At 39.2% G+C, this 22838-nt stretch overlaps 1 long non-coding RNA gene across 1 annotated transcript; it reads right to left on the bottom strand.

Moving 5' to 3' along the window:
• Positions 1 to 262: 262 nt before the first annotated feature.
• LOC148184998 (uncharacterized) lies at positions 263 to 1853 on the bottom strand. Its single transcript, XR_015773875.1, has 3 exons — positions 1647 to 1853; positions 1476 to 1563; positions 263 to 1389 (listed from the first exon to the last, which is right to left on the bottom strand). It is a non-coding gene; the product is annotated as an uncharacterized LOC148184998 (long non-coding RNA).
• Between the last annotated feature and the right edge of the window lie 20985 nt (positions 1854 to 22838).

Raw genomic sequence — 22838 nt, 5'->3', positions numbered from 1 at the left:
AAAATTCCTGCACTCATAACTCAGAGTCTAAAGAGAAATTATGCCTGAAAAAGGAGGCAGATTGATTAGACAATATATTCTTTCTGTGTGCTTTCCAAGCAAGTAGATAAGCAGATAATGGACAAAGCAGTTTAAGCCTTAATTACTATCTACAAACCCATTTTAGACAAAGCCTACCAAAGAAAATCTTGAAAGGTTTTTCTGCTCTTTTCTTCAAACAACATTTTCATAGCTCATGGTACAGAAAAAAAAAATAAATTGATTTGAACAGAAATGGTTTGGCTTCTTTATTTGAGAGTGTGGTCAAGTGGATTACTCATTTTTACAAAATTAACATTTATGAGCCATTGCCTACAATAAGCCAGGGTTTAGGTATAAACAGCTGCCTTGGTTTATCAGTTGCCATTATTTGATACTTATGGGCAACCATTGTTCACACTTGCAAACTGGAGGAAAATAAATTACAAACAAAGCTGGATATGATCCCTATTAATATATCTTATGAGATGATTAAGCTCACAGTGCTATTGACTAAATCTCTCTGGATTTTCCATTTTTGTTTGCACAGCATGCAGAATTTATCCCCTTTGCTGGTTTAATTACCTCTGGCTATGTTTACACTGACATCATTATGAGATGATAGAAGAATAAAAAGCAGTGTCAATTACTTCCAAAGACAACGAAGTTAATCTCTGTGGATAATGGAAAAGGTGATTGAAAGATGGATTGTTCAGGAAAACAATTAGCACAGGCACCATGAGCCTTAAATAGGTTATCTTTTGTAAATCCTTGAGTCACAGGAAGCAAACCAAGTTAACACATCATTGTTTAGTTCAGCTCAATTAGAGGCCAAGGTAATTGGGAAGAATATGCTCTCCATGAAGCAACATGCAATGCAAGCTGATATGAACTCCCAACTCTGCATCTCACCATGAGCAGTGAAAGAATCAGAATGGCACAGATATGGAATCATGGAATCACAGAATCATTGAGGCTGGAAAAGTCCAATCATTAATTTAACACTGTCAGGTCCACCACAGAAACATGCCCTGAACTGCTGCTTCTACACATTTTTTGAACACTTCAAAACTTAGTGGTGACTCCAACACTTCTCTGAGCAGCCTTTTACTATGTTTGACCATCCTTGCAGTGAAGACAATTTTCCTAATATCCAATCTAAACATCCCCTGGGGCTACTTGAGGCCATTTCCTCTCGTCCTGTTGTTTGTTACTTGAAAGAGCTGTGGAAAGGAAGGCAAAACCCTGACCCCATGTGAATCAGTTGAGTGAAAATTGATGTGTTTTCATTCCTTCCACGAAGCAGAGCTCCTTTGAGTTTATCTGAGACTTCCTGATGGAAGCAAAGTCGTGCAACTGTGGGACCTCTACCTTTATAGCAGAAAAAATATCAAAAGAGTTCTTTAGTGAAGTATGAAAAGCATGAGTGAAAAGAAGGGTTATCAGCTAGAACATACCATGTTACCATGCATCCTGGCCAGAAGCGGAGCAGGCAGATCAGGGCAGCAGGGCAGGCACAAAGGGAAGAGATGGCAACACTCATTCCTGGTTCAGAAAAATACACAGGTCAAAAATTAAACAGGGATGTTGTGCACAAATTGCATGTTCATTGAGGAAAGAATATTTACCTGATCCATGTTATCCTCATCCTCTTGCCTTGTGGCTTTTCCTGTTATTTTTATGCCTGGTGGCCTGGCAGGAGAATCTTTGGGAATATTTTATCACTCATATGATGTGTGTAGCTGTCTTAGGCAAAGTGAAAAGGGGATTCCAGGGAGGGGCAATGAAGCTGAGTCTTGAGTAGGTCATGGGAGGAGTGACTGAGGGAGCTGGAAGTGTTTAGAAAAGGAGTCTCAGGGAAGACTTTCTCACTCTCTATATCACCCTGAAAGGTGATTGGAGCCAGGTGGGACTCATCCCCTTCCACCAGGAAATTAATGACAGGACAGAAGGAAATGCCTCAAGCTGTGCCAGGGGAGGTTCAGGTTGGACATCAGGAAGAATTTCTTCCTGAAAAGGAAGGCTTCCAGGGGAGGTGGTGGAGTCCCTGTCCCTGGAAGTGTTCAGGAAACAACTGGATGTGGCATTCAGTGCTCTGGTCTAGTTAACAAAGGTGCTGGTTGGTCAAAGGTTGGACTTGATGATCTTGGAGGTCTTTTCCAACCTGAATGGCTCTGTGATTCTGTGAAAATGGAAGACTGAAGATGATTTCATTTCATCATGTTTACGTAGATGAATATTCCCACCTTAAAGGCTACTTGGTTTTTAATTTGCTGCAAAGAATCAGGCTGCCCATCATCCTCCTGCTTGTCTGGGAAAACCCTCATTCTGAAGAAATCTCATTTCAGACAGCATTAGGCTGCTAAACATATTTATGTCTGCTCATCAAGTTACACAGCACTGCTAGAGGTTGCTATTTAATTCTGAATATTCCTTTCCTTTGTAGAGATGACTGAGGAGAGACAAACACAACCTGTCACCAGAATCCTGTGCTTACAGCCTGTCTTTCTTAGGGGCTGTGTACTGCAGGTTCATAACACAAGTGGAGGAAGCTGCAGAGGACAGTGCTGAAGACAGGAGGTGTGAATTACCACACAACACAGAGAAGTTTTTTCTCTTCAGAGAATTGTTATCCACAGGGTCTGGTGGAGACTGATACAACAGAGAAGCACAATGGAAGTAGAACGTTAACAAAATGCAATACAAGCACCTCAGGCCGTGGTGTGCAGGGAACCTGGGCAGTGTGAGTCCAAGAGCTCCAGGAGGGAGATATTTATGCCACCAGGGCTAATCATAAATCCTGGCTAATTATGGAAACTAACACCTCTCCAAAGCACTATTCAGTTCAACATGGACATACTATTTCATTTAAACATATTTACAAATTACCTCACAATTACCTAGCAGTTTTTTTGAGCCTTGACCTTCATTTCTGGAAGCTTCACCTCTTGAGACCTAGATTCAATCTTTCCTTCACAGAGGAAAAATTGTACTCCATCACCTTACACTGTTAAATGAAAACAACAATTTCAAGTTTTCCTTACCATGTATTTGAAAAGTCACAAATGCATCTAGTTTTTACAAGAAACATTTTGCACAAGTGTTTCCCCCTCACATGTTCTTGCACAGAGTTTGTCTAAAAGATGACATGCCCAAGGAGGGACCAGGCAGGCAAATATTGATGCCAGAACTTGAGTCCAATAGAGGTGGTAAATCTCCAGCTTAAGTACATCCCATAATTAATAAATTTATAATTTACACACCCAATGCTGCAACAGTGGAGCTAAAGTTAAGAGGATGAACTTTGAAGAACATAAACCTCCAGTTTAGCACAGAGCACAGAATTTCAGAAAGCCAAGAACAGGCGTAAATCAAGAACAGAAGACAATCATTCCCTGAAATAAACAAATAAGATCAGTTCAAGACCTCCTTGCTAAATTAGAAGTGGAAATAATGACAGAACTGGAACGAGGTAAACACCTCTATAGTCTTATACAAACACAATCTCTCTACATTCTGCATTTTAGCTACAAAATAAGACCAGGACTTAGTTACAATAAAAGAGTTTGCCATATATTTTATACCATGCATTAGGAAAATTTTTCACTGGAGGTTTTAAACAGCATATTAAGAAGGACTGAAATCACTCATATCAATTGGCTGTGGTATAATTGAGCTCTATAAAGATTATTGAAATACATTTGCAACTCTAAGAAGTTGTATAAATAATAAGGTGTAATAAATCTTCTTTTCACTTCCTTCTTTAGAAGAAACAAACTTTTTGGCATTTACTTCTGCATTTTTGCCAGCCAAAATCATGAGCACAAAGACAAATAAAAATGTAGTCTTATTCTCTTTGTTTCATTCCTTTCAAAAGGAATGTAATAACATTTATTTTGTGATTTCAAAATTCTGCTTTTCCTGACTGCTCCTTAATAAATTTGTTCCTTTTCATTTTCTTTTGAGGGGAATGTCCACAGAGTACACTCACTATGCAAGGAAGTGTTTTAGGGTTTTTTGGGTGATTTTGTGGGGGTTTCTTTGGTTTGTTTGCTTGTTTTTGTGGTAGTGGCTTTGATGCTCTTGAGAAAGAACATGATCCGGATTCAGACCTGAAGGAAACTTGATCTGTTAAGTTATTCAAGAGCAGATATTTTCATTTTGAGGCTGACAAGGCTGTGAAAGGTGTGACCATGAGCTTGGCAGGAGAATCCTGACTCCCCAAGGGGCAGACTCATCCTTTCCCCTCACTCATGGCAAGGACATCCAGTAACCTGATGTATTGTGGTGCCAAAATATTTCCATAAATGACCCAAGTATCACCTGTAAATTACAATTACACCAGACAAACACACACATACACAATAACAGAGGTTCTTACACCCACAAATAAAATGTCACAGTGGCCATGAGAATTCAATACACCACCTAATGTGCTCCTGCAGTCCAGTGTATTTCATTTACCAGGTAATATATAACCCAATTTATAATCAATCTGTCATGCACATGGATCAATACAAATCATGAAAACACACATACATTACACACTTCCTATAATTGAATTTTGTGCTCTCTGGACTCTCATTACCCTGCCACAAACTGCTTCAAATGAATACCTCTTATTGCCTTCAAGGTAAACACATCAGGGACACCAGGCAGGTGCTGCCCAACTTTTATTTATAACCCAGTATCAACTTTCAGGAGGACCATGCAAAGTGGAAAACCTAACTCCAATTTCCAAACTAGATAAGGGATATCTCCATGTATCCTGAAATACCATGGAGGAAATGAACACAAAGGTAATTTAAACTGAAATAGTCTCCAGTCTTTATGGTCTAGAAGAATATAAGGGCTTGTATGATTGCACTTGATGTCACTTTGAGCCACACCTGATGGTGTCACATCCATGTGAATGTGATCAGCATCTTTCAGTGCAAGTTACATGTTGATTGATGTTATTCCTATCAGGCTGTCCATGTAGATCTTGGTTGGGAAGGAAATAGGTGTTCCTAAACCATCTCTGTCTCAGGTGGGGAGCTTGTCCATCAAAAAGTCTGGCATTTTGGCTAGATGAAAAAAAACTCACAGCAACTCCTTATAATAAAGTTTGATATTTTTTTAATTAAGTGAGAATATCATAGTGGGATTTTAGGCATGCATATGGATTTATTGAGTAAAAACTATTCCGTTCTCTTTAACAGTAATTCAGATTTGAATTAACTTCCTTAATTCTGACTGCATTTTCATTGGAAATGTATCTCTCTAAAAAGTGATGTCTCTTTAGCTGCAAGTTAAAGGTGAGAGTAGATTTTAGAGCACACTTTTTCCTCCCCTTCTTTCACACACAGAGCACAGGCTTAGGTAACTGAAGGAAACTCCCACCCATTTTGAGGGTCTCTTGTGCATGCAGACATTTCAACTTAGAAGGACATCTCATATCAAAAGTGTCATGTATGTGCTGGCAATTGAGAATGAAGCTGTTATCTTCTCTTTATTTCTGGAAGAACTTAGCTACTCTATATACATGACAGGTGTTTCCTTATATATTCACGCTTTTTATCAAGTCTTGTTGAGGCTTTTCTCTTGATTACAGGTTTTCTGCAGTCAGTTCTGTTGTATTTATTTGGTTTTTTTCCCTAAAAATGCAAACTTTGCTTAAAAATCAGAGATATCAAAGCTCCTTTTGACAGGTTTACATGTAACATCTTTCAAAAAAATGATTACACAGCATTTGTGTGTATGTGGTTAGACACTGGTGCACAACACTGGATTGACAAGTGTGGAAATTGAATTTCTCTATCTGAAACCCAATAAAGAGCAAGCAGCAACAGCTGAGGCCTGTATGCTACCCATATGGTGGTGTCTGGGGTTGTAACATGACATTTTTGAGCTCTGCACATATTTTGTCCCCAGTCCTTGCACTTCTTTTGGGCCATTTTTAAGTTCATCCTTTGGTTTTGCAGATTCTCCTACTCCGTAGGAGGACATATAAAAAAAATATCAGACCTATCCACCCTAATTTAATGTATTTCTTTTAATTTTTCCTTACAAGTGCTCTGTTGGAGAACTTGAAAAGTTAAACCTTGCCTCTTTCTTGTTACTGTAATTGTCCCAGTCTCTCATTGTGATGGTCATTTGTCAATCCCATTCTGGCTCCATTTTTGCTGTATTCTGTGAGAATTAAAGGCAACAGCACCTTATCAGCTGCTTTCAAAGGCTCACAAAGACTATTCCCAAATTTTTATTTTTATTTTTTTAAATCCTAGAATGCAGTTTCAGTCTCTCTTAACAGTCTGACAGAAGATAACTCATCTGCTTAGCAGAGTTCTTCATCTTTGGGGAGGGATTCATAAGAGCATGTCTAAAGCAGCTTCTTTCTTTATGTTTAAATCTTATTTTTGTTTAATCTGCCATGACGACCATTCAGGAAGAAAACAAAATTCAGGAATTATCCCTAACTGCATTTTCTTAATGGTTCAGTAATGCTAAGAGCAATAAGACATTAATGTAAAGAGATGAAAATTCTGTTTGCTGTAGTTATTTTAGTCATTCACATATTTGCTGTAGAATTCTTTACTGGTAATAGTCTAAGATATTTTAGAAGATTTAACAACATTTAGCAGAAAACTTCTGAGTTGTCTCCAGCAGTTACTTAAACTAAATATGTCTAAAAGGGCCTTCAGTTCAACAGGCGCAATATTGGAATTAAATAGAAAAGGTAACTCAACTTCTACCAAACAGGTTGGGAGATCTGGGAACCACTCTTCTAAATTAATTATTCTGAAAATCAAACCAAATCCAATCTTTTATCAAAAGACATTTCTATTAGCATCAAGAATCATGAGGTCCTTCTCAGTGTGTTCTTAGAACCCATGTGACTGTTTCCTGTCCCATTCATTTATCACTGGATGCTCTCTGATCCACTTGCAAAAATCCCAATCCAAAAGAATCCTATCACAATGGAAATGTTACTTGGACCTCTGGAGATCTGCAGTCCAGCCTCCTGCACATCACAACAATGTGCCCAGCAGTGGAGCAGGTCAATTATAATTTTGCCTCACCAAATCCTAAAATCCTCCATGGCGAGTTCCCATCAGTTTCTGGATGATCTGTTCCAGTACTGCACAAATCTCCTAGGGAAGTGTCTCCACTTTTTTTTCCCCCTTCTATAAAATCTGAATTGGTTGAGCCCACCCTGAACTCCTCATTAAATCAGAATTATCTTGTGCAAGACTCCATCTCTTGAGAAGGAAATGCAATGCAAACTTTGGCCATAATAACCTGGAACTCACCGTGTGTTGAATGCTCATTCAGCATTCAGAAGTGGGAGACAGGAATTTCACTATGTCCTTGGCTTCAGGTGTTTAAAACTTTCTCTCTAACATCCTAAGAGGATGGTTTTCCCTCCAGGCTAAAGAATGTTCTTGCCATTCAAAGCATTTCCAAGGAGTTTATTTGGCTGAGCTGGTTATTTCAGGTCAGAAATAGGCAAATAAAAGCAAATGCTGAATATGATTAATTCAAAAAACAAAAATAAAACAAAAAAAAAAAGAAACATACCTAGAAAAGTATCAGAGTGTCCTGATGCCAGAACTTCAGACTGATTTCAGATTGATTCTGTTTTGGTGTTTGCTTTTTGTGGTTTTTGCTTTTTTTTTTTTTTTTTTTAATAGTAGCAGACCAAGTTTAAATGCAAATTATCTCTCTTTTTTATCTACACAAGGAGTCAAGTCACTGTAGCCATAGCCAAAGTGAAAAGTCAAATCTCTGATGTGATTTACAGCTTAAAACACATGATAAAGGTGCTGCAGCCCTTCTAAAATTGATTGTGTGTTCAGGAGAGAAAGTGGCACCTCATTTGTCCTTGTTCATTTCAATAAACTCAGAATTAGTCCCGCAATTTGGGCTCAAATTTCAATGTGTTCACCCATCATGCTTACAGCCAGAGTGGTTTGAGGGTATATTGGAACAGATCTGATTAGATTACTCTGAAATTTCCATTATAACCCCGTGAAACAGCTACATATTTGTTTTGCTTTGCTTCCCAGCCCCCTGTCTCACTGAGCAGGCAGCAGAGGGCAGGGGGACTTTTCATGCAGTCGACTGAATGAACTGGAACAAGATAAAGTGTTTCTCGGGATTCAGGAGGTGTTTTTTGTGTGCTGTGACCTTGGCAGACCCAAGGGTGCTTGCATGGGGCTGTGTTTGGATGAGGAACTTCTCAGGCAGATCCAAAGTAAATGGCAGTTTTACAAATCATATTTAGCTATAGAATCGTGGAGTGGTTTGGGTCGGAGAGGACCTTAAAGTTCATCTCATTCCAACGCCCTTGCCATGGCCAGGGAGTCCTTCCACTGGAGTCAGGTGTCCCACTGAGAATAACATGGAATTACACCCCTGAAGTTGTTCTGCTCAGGGGACATAAACAAGACAATAGGATTTTATTTATTTTTTTTTTTTTTTTTAATTTATTTTCTTTCCTCACACAAAGAAAGATTTCCTTCACTCTTTGCAAATACAGCACCAGTGAACTTGGTCCCCTGGCCAGACACAGGTATTTCCAGTTTGCCCTGCCTAAATTCTCTTTGAAATGTCAAATGGATTTCATATTCTTTGGTCTCAGTTTATTGAGAAATATTGCTCCACAACAGCAAAGAGCCAGAAGAAGCCACACATTAAGGTCACAGGTGAAAAGTGAAGATCTAGAGCTGTAATCTTTAGGCTCCCAGCCTTTAATAAAGACTCATGATTAGCTCAGCTATCTGGACAGTGGGCAGAATTACCTCCACAGCCTAAGGAAAATCTGTGAGTTGCAGAAAAATATCCAAACCAAGCCCAAAGTGGAAAATATCTGTGTAATTTTAGAATAAGGTAGGTAGCTATAGCTCAGACAAACACAAAAGGAAAAATCAGTGTTCTGATACACTAATTAATTAATTTCCTTAAAGAGTTTTTCTTCATTTGAGGCAATTAAGTGATTATTAAATTACCTAATTCATATATTTATTAAAAGTTTTTAAATGTTTTATGTCACCTTCTCGTGTGAGCATTTCTTACTGGATAATGGGGAACAACAAACTGTGTTTAAATGAAGTGACTAAAAGAGCCACCATAATCCTGGAACCACAGAATCATTTAGATTGGAAAACACCTTAAAGTTCCAGTCCAGCCTTTAACCCAGCACCACCAGGTTTTCACCACTAAACCATGTCCTCATGTGCCACATCAACACAGTTTTTGAACACAACTAGGAATGGTGACTCCATTGTCACCTGTCATTGTCACTTTCTCTGTTCCAAGGGTCTACAACCCTTTCTATGAATTTATTCTTTACTGATATCTAATTTAAACCTCCACTGGTGCAAGTTCAGGCCATTTTTTCTCTTCCTTTTGCTGGTTTTCTGGGAGAAGAGACTGATCCTGTAGCTGGCTTTCACTGAGGTCTTTCCATTATGTTTCCAAAGACTGATCATTGAAGAGAAACAAATTTCAAGCACTACTACCACAGAAAACACCTGGTCTTTGAGGAATACATGATTTCAAAAATAGCATTGCTTCTTGGTGCATATGGACTTTAGAAAGACTGAAGAAACAGCCATTATTAACCATGTATCCTTTTCTTTCCCTTGAACATTTCAAATGTCATCAGTATTGTGAAATGTTTCTCCCCAGCCAAAAGTTTGGAATACTGGGCAATCAACTTGCAATTTATTTTTCCTACAACACATTTCCAGTCTTGCATGTCCTGCATGGGACCCAACACAAATTAGGAGCATTAGGCTGGAGAAAGTGCCACTATCATCAAATCCAGAACCAAATATTGCAGGCAACTGCCTCATAGGGCTCTGCTGACAACTCTTCATTTTCTGTCTCAAGGCAGTCAGATCTTTTCCTTCCACGTCCCCTGGGCACGGACTGTCCTGGAATTAACATGGACTAAATGTCACATCAGCTGAGAAAAGCAAGATCCCTCCTGAAACACAATCCTGACACGAGTCCTTGCTTCTGGATTTACTATTCCTTGACTTCTTCTTTGCATGAGCAGCTTCCCGACCTTTTGAAGATCAGGGGGAGTATGTGACCAGATGTTTCTAATCCCCTTTTCAAGCACTTCATGAATAAACAAGTGCAAAACAAACACCAAGTTCAGTGTGTCATCCTCTGGGAAGTGTTGAATAGTGCAACAGAAAACTTTTAAAGAAAACTAAGTCCATACTTTCATGAAGACATCCACTTTTGGTCACTGCTCCATAGAGTGAGAGACCAAAAAACTTAAAAGAAAAACATGAATTTTTACTTCCCACAGGCACAGTAAAGGGCTCCCTTTGTCTCTCTTCCTTTTAATGGTATTTAAGTGGTTAAAGAGGTACCAAATGTTCTAATTAAGAGGTTTCTCTCAGCTCAGACTAAAGGAATTTGAGCTATCCATGGTGCTAGGGCTTTGTTCAATGCTTTTGTGTTGGTCTGTTATATAGAAACATGGAAACACAGAATGGTTTGGGTGGGAAGAGACCTTAAAGATCATCTCATCTTTGTGGGTCAAGGAACACCTTCCTCTTGACCAGGTTACTCAGAGCCCCACATGGTGGTTTATCACAGCAGTGATATCTCACATCTGGGGATTTAAGATGTGTCTGAATGCCAGAAGATAAAGAAAACATAAATAAAATGAAATTTCTTATTGAAGTAACTGCATTTTGAATTTGGTTAATTGCTTTTAGAACAAAAACCACATGTATTTTCAGGGCTGCTTTCTCAGACTCGTGCAGTTGTTGAGAGTGTAATTGCAAAAACGCAGTTTTCTTAAGGAAAAATTACACTGCAATGGCAGTTTTTAGTAAAAGGTGCATTGAGGGATTTGTTTCAGTTCTACCTTTTTTATTGAAGAAGGAAATTTAAGTAATAGTTTTGGGGCTGAAGTGTCAAGCACACAAAAAAGTCTTTCAATCCTCATGATATCACATTTTATTATGTGAAAAATTCCCAGCTTGCTCTGGGGATGTAGCAGGATTAGGTAAAGAGGAAGATGATTCTGGGATTCAGTGCAGCCTTTGAGGAAGGTAAAGTTTATTAGAAAAGGAACCATGGGAAATCTGACAGTGGCTTTCTCTCTAAGATAAATTGTGTTTTACTGCTTGGGGATTTTGTCTGGCAGGTTCAGTTGTGGTCAAGGCAAGGAGTTGGACTCTGTGATCCCTGTGGGTCCCTTGGAACAGAGCTTATTCTGTGATTCTGTGATTCCATGAATTTGGGGGATTCTATGACTCTGTGGTAAGTAACTTCTTCCAAGATACCTATTCCTTGTACGTTTCTCTTTTTATTCCTTGTGTGTTCTTCATTTTCTGAGTACTGAACTCTTGAGCTGTGCATGAAGCCCATGGCAGAATGACCCCAAAAACTCAGAGTTCCAATGAGTTGTGCTCTAACTCTGATCCATTCTTCTCTCCTGAAGGTTGATGGTCAGGTGAGCCTTAAATTAACAAATTACCTCACAGGTGTGAAACTGGAAATCTCACAAATCCTGAATTCCTTAGCAAAGTCTTTATTTTGTGGATATTGGTGGATCAAGACCAGCATTATGAAGCTTTTCTTTCTCTGCTGCAGATTACAGTTTTCACTCTCAACCTCCCCATCGGCATTTGCAATTAACACTTATTTCTCATACTCGTTTTAACCAGAAAATTCATCTGGAAGAAGGGGGAAAAATTACATTATTGTAATAACTTCAGGCTTGGAGAAAACATACTTAACAAAAGAAAAAAAAAGAAAGAATTTATAATTTTGGAGACGCTCGGCATGAGACATTTTTGTAGATAGATTACAAAAGTACTACAGGGGATTTGAAATTATTAACACTACAAACATGACAAGATTTCCAGTCCTGAAAGATGCTGAGTCCATGGGAACATGTAACTTTTGGCAGTTCTCAGGAAGCTCTCAATAACTCTTAGATTCAGGCATAAAGTGCTGTGATCCTGAGTTGCCCATTAAAGATGCACTAAATGTTTCCACTAAGGGAAGTCCCAATTATGTGGTTTTATATAGAAAAAGGGAAAGTTAATGAATGGAAATGTAACCGCTCTGACACTGCTGAAGCACTGAGCTGTCATCCTCATAACTTTCCCAGGGAGATAAATATGCTCTTTCCAGCTCCTCAGAAGTTATTATCACATCTGATTTACAAGCAGTATAAAGGCAGAGAAGGGGGAAAATTAGTGGCAATTTTTGGAGGTTTTTCATAATGAAAATTTTAAAAGCTTTTCTTAAATGAGCAGTAGGGAAATACCATATTTTTTCTTAAAAAAATCCCCCATGGATTATTAACTAGTTTGTATGTAATAAAATAATCATGTTGTCTAACATGCCAGTGTATCAAATTAGAAACCTCCTGCATTTAAAAGCATTTTTTTTTTAATCTCAGACATTTGATGCTCACAACCATCCTGTAGAACACTCTAAATCCACACAGCTTTTAAACCTTCCATTTGCAAAAGGCACCAAGATGCTCTAGAGGGGGTTCAGATTAGAGGCTGCATTTTAGATGAGTTCTTACTGTGGTTCGTGCAATCCATACAATTTTTATATCTGTATTAAAGTTAAAAGATTCACCTTCTTGAGGCTCCAGTGTGTTTCAGCTGCATATTGAAGAACTTGTTTAGTTAGAAGCCAAATTTTTATACCTTTGGAGTGTATTAGATTAATGCTACTTATGCTGTCTGTTGTTCCCACCATCTGTCTCTGCTTATTTCACTCTCTTTTTCTATTCCTGGTAGCAGACACAGAAGAGCTCCCCCGTTTTCCTCTACAGCTTTTTGCTGTTACAATGGCAGCAGCTGGCACTGTCCCCTGACAGCAGAGCCCTGCTGAGCTACAGGTTGCAGATGCACTTCCTAAAATGCAACTTCTCTAAGGATTCTCCTGCTCAAATACAGCAAGGAAGGATGGATGAAAAAGTGACTATGGGAGGACAGGTGAATTTGACATAATCCTCAGCTTGTCTTCATTGAGAAATCCGAGTTTGTTGCTGTCAAACTCTGTGTGCAAACAAATAAATCTTCACATCTCTGCGCATTTTCTGGTTTTAGAAACATTTTGAGAGTGTCAGCAGTGATGCAGATGAATGTGGAGATACACCAAGAGACAAGAGGCAATTAATTAAGCCCCAGGCAGATAAAATCTGCACCCATTCGAAGCAGGCAAATGCTCAGTGTTGTGTTTTAAGGTGGGTGCCTGCAGTGTCTGGACTCCTGACACACACTGTCCCTACAGCAGTGGGTGAAACTCAGCTCCTGTTTCTTGGGATGAGCCACATCCTTGTTTCCATTGACTCTACTGGCTACAGAGTCTACTGCCTGTTAAATATGAGAACCCAAACCCTCAGTTCATATGGAGATGGATGGATTGGGTGCTTCCAAAGAAGAACAGAAGAGCCCATTTTAAGTATTTTATGAGGGTCCAAACTACTCTACAGAATTTGTATTTCCATCTGTATGAGCTTCAGTGACTTAATTGTAGGAGTTCAGCTGGTTTGCTTGATTTTCTGGAGAAACTCAGGGATTTCAGCTTCCTCTTTTAGGAAATTTCCCTCCCACCTCAAGTTTTTGGGTCACTTGATAGGTGCCAGCTTTATGCCTTTTAACTTTCTCAGTGAGAGTGGCAGGTGGGGAGTGCAGAGGAGAGAAGATATGTAAGAAAAGGAGTTTGGTTTGTCCAATATTTTGGAGAGACCCAAAATCAGAAAATGGAAGCGTTCAGGTTTTTTTGCCACCGATATCTCCTGGAATATTCCAACTGCCTTCAGCAGAGTGACCTGTTTGCAATACTTTGATTTTGCAGACTCAGCAGCAGAAATGGAGCAAAAGTTGGGAAAGGAGAACATTCACAGCTACTCCATATTTCCAATTATTGTTTTTAGGCATTGAGCCTTGGCATAAAAAGGCATGAAAACCAATTACCAGCACATAAAAAAGTCAAATGTTCAGCATCCCAGTGTTTGGTGAGTAACAAAGCCAGCATGATTGGCAGGGAAATATGTTTATGGATCAGATCAGGCTCTTGAAGCACATAAAATACCTCTCACACCATCATTGTTTGAAGTGCCTGTTTTTGACAAAGAAATCAGAAAGAGTTCAGAAAGGAAATCTCAGTGAAAGAGGATAATCCAGAGTGGTTTTCCAGTGATATTTCCAGTGAATTTCTAGTGATAATCCAGAGTCAAGGTATGCTTTCAGGTACTTTAAACCAATATTTCACAGTACAATGTTCATGAACAAAAACTGTGGCCTTTTAATGTTAAATAAAATACCCAACAAACAAGCATCACTAATAAAAATTTAATATTCAGTTAAAAGTCTTATGAATAAAACTATACATTAACAAAATTGGTGTCATAGATAAAAAAATAAGTGTTTTATGTGGAAAAAATTCTGACATCTGCCCTTGGTCTTGTTTCTACTATGCTTGAGAGAGGCTGAGGTAACAACAGCTAAAGTCTTGTTTTCCTTAAGGAACTTATATAGTGATTAATAATTTCATATTCTACCATATTTTATTCTATGAAATAAGTTATTTTTGAAAACAGCTTTAAATAATCCATGTGACTGTTTAAAAAGATGAAATTACTTCAGAAGCAATTATTTACTAGTGCTATCTTTGTCTCTACCAAATATATGTGACTTCAGACCGATTTTTAGTTGCCCATTATTTGACTATTTAATGACCTTCATGTATTTATCCTCTGCAGTTTGCAGTGAGGTAAAAGAATGTTCTTCCTCTTAAAGAAAGGGGAATTTAGGCAAAGTAAATGCAAGAGAATTTCATGACATGAAGGAATTTTTAACTCTCTATAATTCTCACCTTCTGTTTAAATTGCAAATCTAACCTTCAGGCTGGAGCTGGATTTTACTGTCTAGTTGAACCACCTTATCTCTATATAATGTTATTTTAATGGGCACAAATCCAGTGTATATATTTTAGAAACTACGGAATAGATTGTAGAAACTAGAGCACAGACATCACATTCAGCGCATGTAAAATTCAGTAAATACCACAAGAAAGCTGACTGTTTCAGTTTTTATACTGCATTACTTTACATTTCATGAGGAACTATCCTTACCCAGACTTCATGCAAGCCATGTGCCTTAACCACATTACTGAATATACAATAGATAAAAAGCAGTGTTGTTTATTTCTTTTTTTTTTTTTTTATTCAAGTGAAATAATAAACAAAAATGTTTGCTCTGTGCATAAAAATTTATCCTTTGGGATGCATTGTGATTTTCACACAATTCAGGCTTTAGCCTGAAGGCAAAATGCTAGAATGTGGAAGATTTAGCCTCACAGGAGTTGTTTTACAGCCTGACCTCAGTGTTGGGGCACATTGTGGAGAAGATCAAGAGCAGCACCAGGTGGCTGGTGCAGAACCCCCAGGGGAGCAGGGGACACGGGGCTGGGAAAGGCAGGTCCTGCTTGACCGACCTGATCCCATTTTAAGGTGACTTCAGGGGTGAGGGAAAGGCTGGAGATGTCTGTGTGGATTTCAGTCAAGGTTTTGTCACCATTTGTCCCAACATTGTCATGGATAAACTGTTTGCTCTGGGCATGGGTGGGTGCTCTGTTAATTGGGTAAAAGCCAGGCTGAGTGGGAAGGTTGGGAGAGCAGTGGGGAGTGGAGTTAAATCCAGCTGGGGCCAGGCACCAGTGCTGTCCCCCAGGGTTCAGAACTGGGGTCAGTCCTGTTTGATGAGGGAATCAGGGAGCAGTGGAGTCACCACGTTCGGATGGATTTAAAAAAACATTTTAAAAATGTGGCACTTTGTGTGACAAAATGTGATATTTCAGTGGGCATGGTTGCGTACATAATCCTAAAAGTCTTTTCCAACCAAAACAATTCTATGACTTAACGTTTCTGTGAGTTTTTAAACACATTTTTGGAAAGGTCCAGCCACCATGGTCTGAGACCAAACCACTGAAGCATACAGGCAGTCCCAGCTACTCAATTAAGGAGACATTGTCTCTGTCCCAAAGAGAGTTTTTGTCTAAAACCTAAGGGCTCTGCATAGGCACCTCTTGAACAGCAGTGGCTGTGTGCACTTTGCAGGAAAGGGAAGGCACTGTGGGAATACAGAGCAGGCAGTAATGGCTCTTAGCAGGGTGGAACCAAGTCATTAATTGTTACCTCAATGGTGTGTTACACCAGGGAGACCCAGATGAACTAAATCATGACCCGCAGAACTAAATCATGTGGGAAGACACATGTTTTCTCTGATGAATGAGATCTTCCTAAAAGGAATAAACTGTTTCCTAACACTATGTTACGGATGCTAATGCATCTTGCACAGCAATGGGAAGTGATTTGCTTAGGGAAGACTCGCTGCATAATTCCTTGTTCCTTGATGATGCTACTCAGTTCTTTATTATTGGGATAATTTATTATTTTTAACTAAAGCCCTTTCTGTTAAAAACCTCCAGCTTCCACTATAAGCAAATGTTTCCTAACTGATCGATTTGGGGATTTCCTCCAATTAAAGTAAAATAGAGAATATATCACAGCCAAAATTAACATTTGCCTACTTGCCTATGTAATGGTTGACACGTGGGGCTGCAATTCTTCAGATGGGTCTCCAAGAGTGGAACTGTACTTAAATAGGTCCATATAGACAAAACATTTTATTGAATACAATTTTTCCAGGCAGAATCTCCCAGCAAAAGTGGAGCTGGCTACCAAGGGAAATGACTAGGATTAGACAATTTCTCTTCCCAGCCCATTTTGGGATTCACCCATTATTAGTTCTGACAAACCCTTTTTCTCCCCAGCTCCAGGGAAATTCAAAATTAGAGGCTGCTGCTTTATTTGGTACACTCAGGGAACTGTACCCTTTAAATATGCACTAGTGTTCATACATAATGTCAAGCCAAAAAATGAGAAAGAGAATGAACTGGTCCTGGAGGGACTTCTGCAGATCCTGGTTTTTCCAATCATTGCTGATAACAGCAGATACACAATCAATGCTGGTGGATAACCAGGAAGGCTGCACCAAATCACAAGTACTTCCAGTCACAGATATTCTTCAGACTGTAACTTCCATAACCCACTAGAAATTGTGTCGAGTTTGCATTTTATTAATTGGGATAGAACTGGAGCTTCAATCCAGCCTGGCAAGACTATTTAAAAGGGCGTGTAGTGACAGGACAAGGGGGAGTGGGTTCCAACTGAGAGAGAATAGATTAAGATTTGATATTTACTGTGAGGCTGGGAAGGCCATGGCACAGGTTTCCCAGAGAAGCTGTGGCTGTCCCAGCCCTGGAAAATGTCCAAGGCCAGGATGGATGGGGCTTGGATCAGCCTGGTCTAATGAAGAGTGTCCCTGCCCATGACAAGGTGTTGGAACTGGGTGATCTTTTAGGTTTCTTCTTACCCAAACAATGATTCTTGGAAAAGCAGAACTGATTTCAGCCCCATGCCAGTGCTGTGTAGCCCCACACCTTCCAACTCAGTGTTTGGTCATCACAATAGAAAATTTACCAGATAAGACAAGGAAAGCGAAAATCTGAGTCCATGCTCTCGTGACCAGACAGTGAATTCTCCAAGTTCACACAGAAACACTGGGCAAAGACACTGAACAACAGCCTCAATCTGCAAACATACCCTTAGACAATCAAATTTAGTTAGCCATGGAAATTTTAACAGATGGATCTTTGAATCATAGACTGGTTTGGGTAAGAAGGAACTTAAAATTCATCCAGTTTCAACCCTATGGCCATGGGCAGGGACACTTCCCACTAGACCAGGTTTCTCAAAGTGCATTTACCCTCTTGACAAGTTTGGTGAGCTTTTATTGCGAGACACATGATGATTTTTAAATGATTTATCTCATCTGCCTCAAGTGATGTACAATTTATCAATGTTTCCAGTCTATGTGATGGAGAGAGATAAATAACTGCAGAAATCTCTGTAGAAAAGAGGGGGGCAAGGTAGGCTAATAGAATTTTACTAATAATGGTAGAAGTGTTTGGGGGAAGAAAGGGAATATTTGTAAAAGAAATGATATTTTCCCCTCTTTTTCCTTGAGCTGTGCATGGATTCCTTGACCTGTGTTCACACAGAACTACTGGATGTGACCACATATTTATTTAGCCAGTGACTGGATTAAGTAGCTGCTTTTTCCCTTCAGGGAAGGTTTAGATTGGATATTATATTAAAAAAACCCAAAAAATAAAACCCAAAAAACACAAAAGCTGTCAGCAGTCTGGAGGTGCATAGTGAGATGTGGGAGTAGATTACATCTTGGGGCTACCTTTAAGAATTCCACTGAAAATTAATATTTTCCATCAGCTGGTTGGAAATCTATGGGTTGGAGTGCTTATGTGACACAGGTATCCTTGGTGAACTCACCCAGCTGACACCACCAGTTATAAACTCAGGCTGAATTGAAGTGAGATCCATTAAAACAGAATCACAGAACCTTGGAATTGCCTGAGTTTAAAGGGCTCCTGGAGATCATTTTGCTTCAAGGTCCCTACTGTGAGCAGGGACACCTTTCCACTAGACCAGGTTGATCCAAGACCCATCCAACCAGTCTTGAACACTTCCAGGGAGGGGGAATCCACAGCTTCTCTGGAAAAAATGTTGATCTCAAATAATCTTCCTACCTATTCTTTCTTGGACAATGCCATTGACTTGCTGAAACCTCCCTCAGGTTCCCAGGAAGAAAACCTTGCTCAGGACTACTTCTTAAATTGTGAATTTCCTCCCATATGATGTTAAACTGCTGAAAGCAATCCTGGAAACCCCTCTAAATATGTGTTTCTGTTAAACACAGTTTTCAGTTCTGTTTTCTGCTTCTCTGTCTCTTGGTTAAAATCTTTCTGACAAATCTGCCAGTCCCAGTCTTCTCAGGGGATCAGTCCTGAAGCCACATTTAATGCAAAAGCTGGAGGGAGAGGAAGGAAATGACTTTTCTCACTTACTATGGGAAACTGAGAAGCCCAAGGAGTATTGGCTGGTTTTGGTAAGCATCAGAGAACAGTAAAGGACGAGAATAAATTTTACAAGGGTCCAGAAAGTCATTTGGTCAGTCCCTGAAATGTCTGGCAGGTTTTTATCAATGTTCTTGAAATCACCCAAGGATAGGGGTTGCCTTTACACTCCTGAGCGGAGACCATCTCTTCCAAAGCCTCACTATTCCTTCTGTCAAAAAGTTTGATGTAAAGCTACATGAACATTCCCTCCTGGGAAGTGTGTATGTTGCTTTCTACCTATGTTGAAAACAGAATGGTTTATTCCCTTTTTCTCCATGGTATCTTCAGCAAATTTGAAGATCATTTGATTATCCTTGACTAATTACATAGCCCAGACTTTTTAATGAATTTTGTATCTTCAAAGACCTCTGATTTTTACCCTGCTAAGCACACACAGAGCTCATCTGAGACACTCTGCAATCCCACTGTGGGTATATTCATCCTTCCTGAAACAACTTCTGCTTTCTTAAAACCATTTTTCACACCTTAATTTGCCATTTCAGAACGCAGAGTGGAGGGGGCAAATCAGGTGGTAATGCTTGGCTTGCATTTCTTATAATTTGCTTTACTATTTGGGCTTCAAACAAGTCACTGCTGATCAGTGCTTCTGATTCTCCTGAGTCTTGTTTGGACTCAGATGGGAACCCTGGTTTCATCCAGCTGAGACTGGAGCTGTCTGTTGGGTGAGAAAAACTGGAAATAAGTCAAAATTCAATCTCTTTTTTTACACTGCTGTATCACATATATTGAAGATACAGGGAATATTTCCAATTTGGAGCAGTTTTTGCCACCAGGAAGACATTTATAGCCCTCTGCCCTGAGGGTTGTTGGAGCCACTGCATCCTTGTCCAAAGGAAGTGAGAGGATGGGAGGATACGGATATATGGATATTAGTTTTGGGGATAGGGTAAAATATCAAACTTTCTACAGGCTTGAGTGTTTTTTGTCATTCTTCTTTAAATATTCTTTGAGTATTTATAAAAAATCTTTGTTGTCAGTGTCCTTCTACCTTTGAAGCTGAATTTTTAATCTTTAGGATAGTTGGAAGTTTCAGTTTGTCCAAGCCTTGATCCTAACTTTTTTTTCTGAGAAATAAAAAAATTTGGGCTATTTTAGTTTTTTATAAATGAAGGCCAAGAATCCAAGCAGCAAGAGATAAACATTATCTCTTTATTTATCTCTTTAGAGATAATGTTGGAACCTAGGAATACCAGTGCAATAAGTGACTCGCTTTTATCTGGTGATATGTATCAGGCCATTCAGACCTCTTGCTACAAGAAGCCCACATCTTCACAATTTTCTTTGTAGAAATCAAATTATATAAATCATTTAGGGGTATATCTTCAAATGTCTTAAGGATGCATGTGGTTTTAGTTTGGTTTGGTTCGTTGGTTGGGGTTTTTTTGGTTGCATTGAATTGCCATTCAGAATTAAACTCAACTGGAGGTTAAGAAAAGGACATGTAGGTGTCCTTTATGATGAATAAAGTTACAAAGGTAATAAATAAAACATGGCATCACTAACCACTGAGACATCTGGGGCTTTTATCTGCACTGTAATAAAATACTTAACCAGTGAACATATGTGATGCTTGAAAAAATGACCTTTGCCAAACAAGATTTTTATTCTCCCTTGTCTAGAAAAAATCCACAAAACAGTATAGAATCTCACAGTGTTTGTGGGTTTATAAACTCTTCTTTTGTTGTTTCTTACAGCCTAATGCAACAATGATGAAATATTTTCTGGGGAGAGCCCCAGAGTTTAACTGCACACCTGTAAAAACCTCCCCAAGGCTCTGAGTGAACCGATGGGCTCCAGATGTGTCCTGCAGGGTCCTCACCAAATATTTACTTAATCAGAATAAGAACTTTGCTGTATGTTAAAGAATGGGGGCAGGACAGGTAAAGCACTCACAATTTACAGAAATACCTTTGAGCTGGCAGCAGGAGCCGCGAGTTTTGGCTTTTCAGTGGTTCAGACTTTGCACCATGAACTGCTGGTGGGAAGTGACTCCAGTTGTCCTGGTGAGAGATCCACACAGAATTAAAAATATATATATGTAATTATAAAATGGTTTGGATTGGAAGGGACCTCAAAGATCATCTCATTCCACCCCCCTGTCCTGTGCAGGGACACCTTCCACTATCCCAGGTTGCTCCAAGCCCCCTCCAACCTGGCCTTGGACACTTCCAGGGATGGAGCAGCCACAGCTTCTCTGTACACTATCTACAGGTTTATTAAAGTTGTGATCTCTTGTTTCAGTGTTCATCTTTTTGCCTCCACAGCATATTTTAAAAATACCAATGAATGCAGAGATCAAATCCACCAGACTCTGAGGCTCTGCACCCACCCAGGTTACCTTGGGGGTGTCACCTGAAGAATTGCATGGTGTCCCCGAGGAATCACTCTGGCGTCTCTCGTTTTGGAGCTTCCTCTGATGCTTTTGCATCTCTTGTCACAATGGTCCTGGTGACAATTTGACCTTACCCTGTCTTTTCTGTGACAGCCATTCAAACTTCATAAACATGAACATCTATTTTATGTGAATGGGACCCTTTTTGCTCCTCCGTGGAAGTTTTATTTCTTCTGACTCTGCAGACTCAGGTATTCTCTCCCTGGCCCAGATGATGTAGAAGATATTAAGTCCAGAGTGACAATGCCACCCTTTTTGATTCAATCAATAATCCAACACTTTGGGAGTGACTAGGTTTTAAAAAAAATCTTGATCTTCATATTTTTTTCCTCCTTAAAAGTTGTCTTTTTCCTCTTCATAAACCTCCAGTTTTCTTAAGGGAGGCATGAGACAGACCCCAGGCAGCAATAATTATTCTTTAGCTAAATTTATGTGCCTCTAACCAGTGATAGAAATATGACAAATGAGTATCAGTGGAAACTGTAAATCCCAGACTCCCCTGGGATTTAGCAACTTTCTTAATGAGAAAAACAATAACCATCCCAGTCCTGGGAGGGTTGAAGATAAATGACTGTCTGATGTTGGTATTTTGATCTATGGGACAAATATGTTGTTTCTATTGAGAGAGTTTATATAAAGGCAGCTGAAACCCATAGGCTGTTTTTTGCAGGTAAATCCACTTGATAACACTAACAGAGAAAAACAGAAATATGTTTTTAAATCACTACTTTTCCCAGGCTCAGAAAGAACTTTTTTTTTTTTTTTTTTTCTTGAACTAAAGGACCACCTAATGGGTGGAACAGAACCTGGAAGATCACATTACAGAATTCACAGCTCTCTCTTAAACTGTCCTTTGGACAGCCAGATACAAAGGCTCTGAAGGCCAAAGATGTTCTTTGACATCCACAAAATATTTTAGTAAGGAATAAAAAAAAGCACATGTAAAGAGACAAATTGTAATGGATCTCAGAGAGAATTATGGTAATATTTCACAGAATTTCCAGTAATATTCCTATTTTTTCCCTTAGCTTTCAGACTGTATTGTCATACTCTGTGATGTAATATCATTATATTGTATGAAGACTCTATATCACACTTTAATTAACCCAGACAAGTCATTTTCTGTCTGATGGCAAGTTTCCTGGTGTCAAAATAAAAGACAGTTTTTATCTTGAACAGAGCATTGTGACTTTTACTTATACAATTCTCTTGTGGTTTAACCCCAGCTGGGAACTCTCAGCCCCACAGAACTACTCCTGGTGAGATGGGAACGAGAATCAGAACAGACAAACTCAAGATTTGAGATAAAGACATTTTAATAGGTAAAAGCTGCACACACCAGCAAAGCAAAACATGGAATTAATTCCCTGCTTCCCATGGACAGGTA

The sequence above is a fragment of the Pseudopodoces humilis genome, chromosome 1, assembly GCF_049639895.1.
Source record: "Pseudopodoces humilis isolate 2021_Gansu_Grassland_sample_001 chromosome 1, ASM4963989v1, whole genome shotgun sequence".
NCBI classification, from domain to species: Eukaryota; Metazoa; Chordata; class Aves; order Passeriformes; family Paridae; genus Pseudopodoces; species Pseudopodoces humilis.
Note: the sequence above shows the minus strand (reverse complement) of the source record. Positions and strands in the feature narration are given on the sequence as shown.